This window comes from Magallana gigas, chromosome 8 (assembly GCF_963853765.1).
Source record: "Magallana gigas chromosome 8, xbMagGiga1.1, whole genome shotgun sequence".
NCBI classification, from domain to species: Eukaryota; Metazoa; Mollusca; class Bivalvia; order Ostreida; family Ostreidae; genus Magallana; species Magallana gigas.
Window position 1 is genome coordinate 31583105 of NC_088860.1, and position 8738 is coordinate 31591842.

Here is an 8738-nt window from a genome sequence, read left to right on the forward strand (position 1 = left end):
GTTCCTAACCAATTTAGTAGCAAAAAACACACAGCTATCCACAAAGGCACGAGAGTTTGTTTACATCAAAGTTACACATGTGCTTGAAAATCATGTCCGAGCCCTTTCACCCCCCTGCCTAAACAACTGGCATCAAAAATTCAAGTGACTTCGTATTTTTACAAAGGTGGGAAAATCAGGCATTTTACACGTTGTTTTTTATCTCATAAAAAAGTACAGTCCGTTTCTCTGGCGGAAAACTCCTAAAAACGAAAGGGAATTCGGGAATTATTTTCACTCAGCCATGTTTTGATGTGAACCTTCGAAAAAATAGTGTTGTGATACCTGTACGTACAGGCAGATTTTGTCATTGTTGTACAAGAAATCAAAATTAGAATAAAACTCTCTTTTCAAATTTTCTACAATATTGACAAATAATATTGGTCGCTACAAAACACTAGAAAAATGAATGCCAAAAATGATTAAACGTAACACGCAAAATTTCGAGGTGTTTTGAAAATTTTTGAACGTTTTGTTACCCTTAAAGTATTGTGTACAAAATTGAAAAAAATATTATCTTTCATCTTTACATTTTAAATATGATATTATTGTATATTAATATATTATAAATATTCTTATGTCCATTTACATCGTAATTAACAAACAAACATTACGGTGAAAAACACGATTAATGAAAAATATCAATACCAAACAAGTCGAAAAATAAATAAGATATAAACCATCAATCATCCTCTATAATAAATCAACAATTTAAAGTTGAAACCAATCAACCAACACAAATAATAAGCTTTCCTTCATTATATCTTTAACGTGTCCGTGAATATTTACCAATATCAGCCGCTTCATTTTAACTGTGTGTGTGTGTGTATATATATATATATATATATATATATATATATATATATATATATATATATATATATATATATATATATATATATATATATATATATATATATATATGAAACACATTTTTCACATCATGAAGTAAACATTCAAATTAAAAAAAATAATGGAAATAAATCCTTCTCACGACTCAGCAGCTGAGACCGAAAAGCCATCTTGCTAAATGCTTGATATAGTACAGGACGAGTATTCCGCCAATTTCTTACGAGTTATTTCTTAATTCCTGCCGAACTTCTTTTGAGTATCATTGTTTACTTCTGACATGTTACTGGCCGTGCATCAGTAGCTGAAACTTAGATATTGAAAAAATATAAGTTTCTTTTCGATGTTATGTAAATCATAAAAGAAAGATACCATACACTACATAATTCTTATCGATTCAATTTGTTTTTAATTTTAACTTTTTTTAAATTCAAAGTTTTTAAATTTTCCTAAACCTCAAAACTAGAGATACTGTGAGCAAGCTCACAAATAATATCCCCTCCCCCCTCCTCGTTAAGAAAAAATCATAACTCAAGTATTTTTCAATTTAAGAAAATGATGGATGCCATCTTATTAACCATGCAATTCTATCTATGACAACTGCTCTTTTTATTTAATTGTTAATGCTAATATAAGTACACAAATCAATTTGTATTCTTTAAATTTCATTTTATTTCAACTTAACTGTTAATGCATGAAGACATTTGCATCATTACGATAACAAACATGACTGGAACGGTTATCAAACTGTTAAGCAGCCATTCGATGTTTTAAATTTTGGTGCACAGAGCGCAGTTATTTTCCGAATAGGTTTTTCCTTTTTTTTTCAAAAAAGATAAAGTACATCGAGACGGGCCATTTCAGAGGGGCGGACGGAGAAGATAATCTAACAACTAAATTTATGTGGCCTGACAAACCTAAGCTATGCGTAAAATTTTACCTTTTAATCATTTCCATTAATACAAGACATGAGACAAACAGGAATTAAACCTTTTTTAAACAACGGCCTTGAACTTGCCGAAATGACCTTGGGTCAAGTTCATAACACACCTTTGGGTCATAAGCAATCTCGGTGTGAAGTAATGACTTCTAATGTTTCTACATAAAAAGATATAAACAGGACACAAATTTTGCACTTTTCCTATCAGTGACCTTGATATTGCCTTGATAATGCCAAAATGACCTTGGGTCAATGTCATGACACACCCTATGATAATAAGCAATCTTTGTGTGAAGTACTTAGAACTTCCAATATAATGTTTCTCCATAAGAAAGACATGGACCGGACACGAATTTTGCACAGACAGACGGACGGACGAAGTTTAGGGGTGGAGGTATAGAAAATTTTATTACTGAACTCCGTAGAAAGAAGCAGTTTGATTGGTCCAGACGTTGGTCCACACTAGCTGCACCAGCCAGCGCACAGGAAGGATATCTGAGAACCGTCAGCTGATCTGATGAAGTCTTTCATTTCAGCCTTATAATCGAAAGTTAATCCAAATGTTATCTGAAATCGGTATTGATTTACTGGATATCAATCATCGAATAACATATTTTACAAGACTTACATCATAAATGTTTTCTATAAAATCTAAGATAGTCACTGATGATGATATAATCAAATATACGTATGCTACATGAAATCCTGCGCAAGCGCGGGAATTAACACTACACATAAATATAGTAAACTGCTTAATATGATAAACCAGATTGTTTTAGAATCATTTTTAGACGGTGGCTATAAATAGCCACGGTCTATTGCTATCGTCCTGACCGGAAGAGTATTTCTCACAGGGACCCTAGCGGATAAGGAACGATAACTCTGTTAGGTATGCAGTGTTAATGCAATGTTACAGACAACGTTTTTTCTATGTGTCGATTTCAGTATGAGAACTAATTTTAATCTTATCAGATATTTTAAGCATTATAGCTGCTAATTATTTTGTACATGTGTTTAAATAATTTATGAAATTGTGTTTTATTTTAAATTGGCCGTTACCCTGTCTGCTTACGCGGTATCGATAATTTATGCACCAACTGCCAGTTGTGAAGTTAAACTCTGTATCAGGGCTGCATAAACTATATCACTGCGATAATTTGCTAAGAGATCTCACAATAACCGCTTCTTGTTTTTTATGATGTAAACAATTGTCAGAAACACACTATTTAAACAGGTTTGCCATTTCATATTTCAGCAATTTTTCAACGCATTAATTTTAGTTGAGGCAGAATATTTATTTTGTTGTAGCTTATTCCAAAGAATTCACAACAGATACTGACAATGAATATTACATAAATAACATTTTATTGAACTTCAACCGATCAATGGCACACTTTCTTCTACAAGTGTGCATGTGTTTTCAAACATACAAAAAAACTTGAAATGTGTTTTGGACTGACCTGTGATTTACATGAACCTTATTTTGTAACCCCCTCAGTCTGTAGGAACATTAATTTTATTACAGGTACCTCAATAATCATCAGACAATATTTACTACTGAATTTGACGCTTTACTTGCTGCTGACTTTCTCTCAAACACGCTAATCGATCGACTGCGGATTGTAAAATTCACGTGCAAATCGAGTCGCCATTTTACAATTTTACATATATAAACAAACCACATTTTACGATGTTTCTAAGATTTTCAGTTCAGATTTTTTGTAAGCAAATAAGGGATTGAAGACATATGTTATGGATTTCACGGCGTGTCACGGCGTGTCAGCTCGTGTATCTCTAAATAATTTGCAGCAAACGCTACCTTTTTTGTGAGAAAAAACTATCGGTTCAACTCATGCAATATTCCATATACATTTATTGTGCATTGTGAACGGTAATGTAAGATCACTAAACAGTTTCTGACGAATTTTTTCACAGTAAACTGAATAACGCAATTTGAAGAGTGAAGTACAATCTCATTCTGTGACTTTAATCCATATGCGCCCGTCGACGTCTCTGCTATTATAGAACCTTTTCTTTAAATTTGGGGGGATTTTTTCACTAACAGATAACATTATTACACATGTACGTAAATATCGCCCCGTTTGTTCTCAAATAATTTTTCTCTCGCGAGTACAACTCTATTATGAGCTTTCTTCGACATTTGTTTCCATAATAGGCAGGCCTAATATATAAATGCGTCAGTTTGTTGCGACTCGTAATCGAAATACACGACGGTTAGAAAGTGTCATCACTCAACGAAATGCTACATCAGCCATAGCGTATACATCCATGCTATATTTGCGATAAAAAATGAAACATGTAGGCAAAAAATGTGCTTCATAGATGACTGTAGTTTTCTGCTGAGCTACAGAACTATAGCTTTCCGGAAATATTGCTGGGATTTGCGAACCCTAGATATAGTGTATATGGTACATGCAAAGAATAAAATGAAATTTATATACACAGCTGTACGGTCAGAAAAACATGCGTTCAACTTGTATTTTGTTTGTTTAGTTTTTTTGAAAACTAATTTTGAATAATTAATCAATATTTGTTTTAAGTTTACTAGAAGAGTTTAATGTAGCAAGTGAATTATGCGTGTTAAAGTGTACTGAGAAGCGATAAGATATACATGTGACTTTCCCAAATCCATTCAAATGATTTGAATGAATCTATAGCTAAATACAATTAATGATTAATGAAACTGCCGCGACTGAATATTGTATGATATTTTTTTTTCAAATTATTCACTTTCGCTGTGAGCAAATGAGAAGCGATAAAATATACATGTGACTTTCCCAATCCATTCAAATGATTTGAATGAATCTATAGCTAAATACAATTAATGATTAATGAAACTGCCGCGACTGAATATTGTATGATATTTTTTTTCAATTTTTTATTCACTTTCGCTGTGAGCAAATGGATCCACTAAAGTCGAAGATAAAATATTGATTGACTCTTCTGTTTCATGATGACGTGCATTCTAAAAGAAATACCAGTTTTAGCAAACAGGTTCTTGTAAACCATGCTGTTTTCTTTACACCTAAATGTATCAACTGACTATGAAGACATAAAGCAAGTTGATGGTCCACAAGACTGCAACTTTTTCCCCGTGAAGAAATTGACGGAAAATGCTGTCGAGAGGGACAATAAACATACTACATGTCTACCAAATAATTAGTAAAAACCTGATAAGTATTTTATTCATTTATCATATCCAATCCACACTTTTCAAAAGTTGTTCCCCTTAACGGGGTCAACCCAAAGGTCAAAAGGGGAGAAAACCCAAAATCCCCTTCTTTATACAATCAAATATTTGGGCGTACTGTGATGAAATCGCTTTGGATTTGATTTATTCAATCAATATGTGGTGGCAACCCACATATTTAATAAGTCATTCTGGGGCAATCAAAATACAAACATGTAGTACATGTATTAATGAAAACGGAGTTTTAATGTCAACTGATATAGATACAAACATATAGATACAAACGTCTATACTACAAAGGCTACTGCGATAAATCTTGGGTTTTCCCCAAAAGATGACGATAAAGAGAGACAACATTTGTAAAGTGTGGATTGTGATCACAACTACAATTTCCACAGAATTGTCCATGTAGGAAACTCACGACCAGTTGTGCGAGTAAGCGTTAAGTATTAGTACATGTATGGGACACTGGCTTTGGATTTTCGACAACAATAATTATCATACATGTAATATGCCACTTTCAAACGGCGCCACCGTCTAACAGTACTATCAGTACTTTGATTGTATATAATATGTCCGATGGGGTTTTTTTTTCGTTGCCTTCTTAACCTAAACGTTGAAATTGAAATTGAAATGCAGAATATCGTGAGTCTAAAGGAGTGGGGAGTGAATTGAAATTGTTTATCAATACATGTGCGTGGCCTTAAGGAAGGAGTCTTCTCTGGTTTTCGACTTGTCAAAAGTAAATTTGATTAAATGTTTATTAAATCAAGATTAAAGGAAATCAAAATATCACATTCTTCTTTCTTTTACTATAGTACAACTTGGCATAAAAATAGTAATCAAAGTTTGTAATGTGAGAAGGACTACCTTTTTGGCGGAACATTGGCGTAGGAAAATATAACATGTTTTTTTTTTTTTTGGGGGGGGGGGGGTTTGCATTTCAGAATTGCTGTAGATTGATGAGTGTATTTAGCATTTATGAAGCAATAAATTTTAATAAGGGATTTTTTTCAACTAATGTGAACTAATGATGAGATACTTGGGTTTCAGAATATGCTTTTGAACTATGATTTGCCTAACAAATTACATTATTATTAATGCGCTCATTCTTTAAGTAGATTTGTGTGACAAAATCACTTAAATAAGAACTTTTTGGGGAAAAAATAGGGGAATGGGGTCAAATTGGCTCATTTTCTTTAATTACTTTTTAAAGTTTTTATTTTTCAAAGCTGTCTGTCCAAGTTATCTGCTAACGATGCATAATCAATTCGTCCTACAATTTTCGTCTTTACGTGAATTGGTCAATCTGCATTATTGGTTACCTCATTCTGGTAAGTTCTATCTATTAAACATAAATACACGCGTTAAAGGATTTTTATCACGTTTCCAATTTTTTAATACATTAAACTTTGAGTACTAAAACCGTCATCCCTCAAATTTTTTCTATTTAAAAAAATAATAGTTTGGAAGTTTCAGCTTGTCAAAGTTCAAATTTCGCAATATGCATATTTTAAAACCAGCCATTGTCCGTGCAATTGCTGTGACGTAATAGGTGTCAATTCAGTTCAAGCGAAAAGGTGAGGAAACACTTGTTGTGTTTGCATTGGCTAAAGAATTGGCTATATAATTTTATTTATTTCACATTTGTTATATCTTAACTTTTATGCACATCTTAATAAGTTCCCGTAAATTTATTCACTAGCTACGTAATCACTTAATATTATTTCATTGCAATGATAGATTTTGATACAAATTACCCCTGTCTACCACCTTACTTTCATTTTTGCTATTTCGGGTTTGTTTATCGAAAATAAAAGTAGGTTTTTAATTTCACAATAATTATTTATCAATTAAATTTAATCCAAACTTACGGACATCATCACAAAGGTGTTGAAATACCAAAGGTGTAAGTAAATACTCTGGTGCAGGCATTCTGTAGTTTATTTACAAAAATGTCCTATATAATAGATATATATTAACAGAATACTCTCGATCTTACGTTAGGGTCTACAATCAACCCAGTCCCTCTGGTGTCAATGACTGCGTGTCCGAAATGAGGACAGGGATCAAGACGGTACGGTCCGTTACAATCATCGGATTCTCCATACTTAATTGTGGGCGATCCCGTTACGGACGTGAAAGTGTAGTCTCCTCCAACAACTTCCATGTCCTGCAATACAACAAATAAGCTGTATATGTGTATTTAATGCAATTATACCCAAATTTGTTACACAAGTAACAATATATGAAACTACAGTGAATTTAGTTAATTTGCATACTATATTGAAATATATACATTCATTTTAGACCGAAATATTTGGAAATGTTATTCGTCATGTAAACAAGCTAGGTTGTGCTTTAACCAGTATTTAGTTTTGAAATTCACCTATGACATAAAACAGGATTTCCGCAGAGTTTACAATAACGGCAAATGTCTTCAATTTCATTTCACCATGATATATTCACATAACAAGTTGTACTTTAAAAAAAACGTGCCCGCAAGTGTGTATGTGCGACTATTTCGTGCAAAAAAACAAGCATAAAATCAATTCAATATTCAATATAAAGAAATGGTACCAGATTTTTCAGTTTTATTTTCTTTTAGATAAATTTTTAAAAGTTTTTTTTTTCATCTTATTCTTTAAAAAGTCCTGCATTGTTTCTAAAAGGATTCTTCATCTATAATTCATACGAATAAACATATTCTAAATATTTAGCTGAGTTTTGAAAAAAGAATATTGTTTAAAGCAATGAAGAGTTAGCAAATAATCAACAAATATGTTTAACGCATGGGTGCATATTATTCCATTTATAAACTCAGCATTATTTACCTAAAAATACACCAGGAAAATATCTGAACATTGAATGACGTCAAAATACCTGTAATGTTATTTTTTTTTTAAACAGTCAAAGTCTTACGATAATTCGATATGTATTAATTTAAATTTAGACTATTAATAGAATTTTAAGAAGTTAAAATGTTTAGACAACCTCTATCTGTATTTTGATTTTGGTAAACTCCACTCGTTTTAAAGGAGGTTTCATACTGGACTGGCATGCTATAGAAGTATTTATCAAGTTTGAGCTGTCGTGTTGAAAGAAGCTATAGTCATGACCATGTACTTTGATATATCAAAATTAAAAAGAATTGGTTTTATATTAATTAAAGTTTAAGTATATTTAAAAGAGGTGAAAATTGATTAAAAAATATAAATATAGATGACGTTGTTAAACTTGACCTTTGACTTTTTGATATGACCTTGAAATTTGGTGGGAAAAAATCCTAAATACTGGTAGTGGCTGAGTTCAAATTTTAGGTATTTGCTATGAAATAACAGACGTTACACATTTTAGCTCACCGAGACGAAGTCGGGGGAGCTAATGCAATACCCCCAGCGTCGGCGTCTTGTGTTTTTAGTGTTTTGAAGCAGGTTCTGTATCAAATTATTACTTGTCCTATCTCAACTACACTTGCATGGATGATGTATCTGGACCTACTTATTTCACCAAACTTGCGTAAATGGTTCTTCTCATGATATTTATGCACATGACAGAATTGAATGCTGAATCTGATCACGAGGCATTGTGTGTTGGATGAGGTTAAGGCTTTTGGAGCTGGTTAAAGTTTTTGGAGCAGGTGCCCTTTGATGACCATATCTCAGTTTAATTCAATTCTACTGGTTCAAATTCACCATA

The 8738-nt window shown here is 32.4% G+C and overlaps 1 long non-coding RNA gene across 1 annotated transcript; it reads right to left on the minus strand.

Annotated features, from left to right (window-relative positions):
- Positions 1 to 976: 976 nt before the first annotated feature.
- On the minus strand, positions 977 to 8141 carry LOC109620822 (uncharacterized). The gene is made up of 4 exons (XR_010708915.1): positions 8034 to 8141; positions 7042 to 7212; positions 2242 to 2395; positions 977 to 1198 (listed from the first exon to the last, which is right to left on the minus strand). It is a non-coding gene; the product is annotated as an uncharacterized lncRNA (long non-coding RNA).
- Between the last annotated feature and the right edge of the window lie 597 nt (positions 8142 to 8738).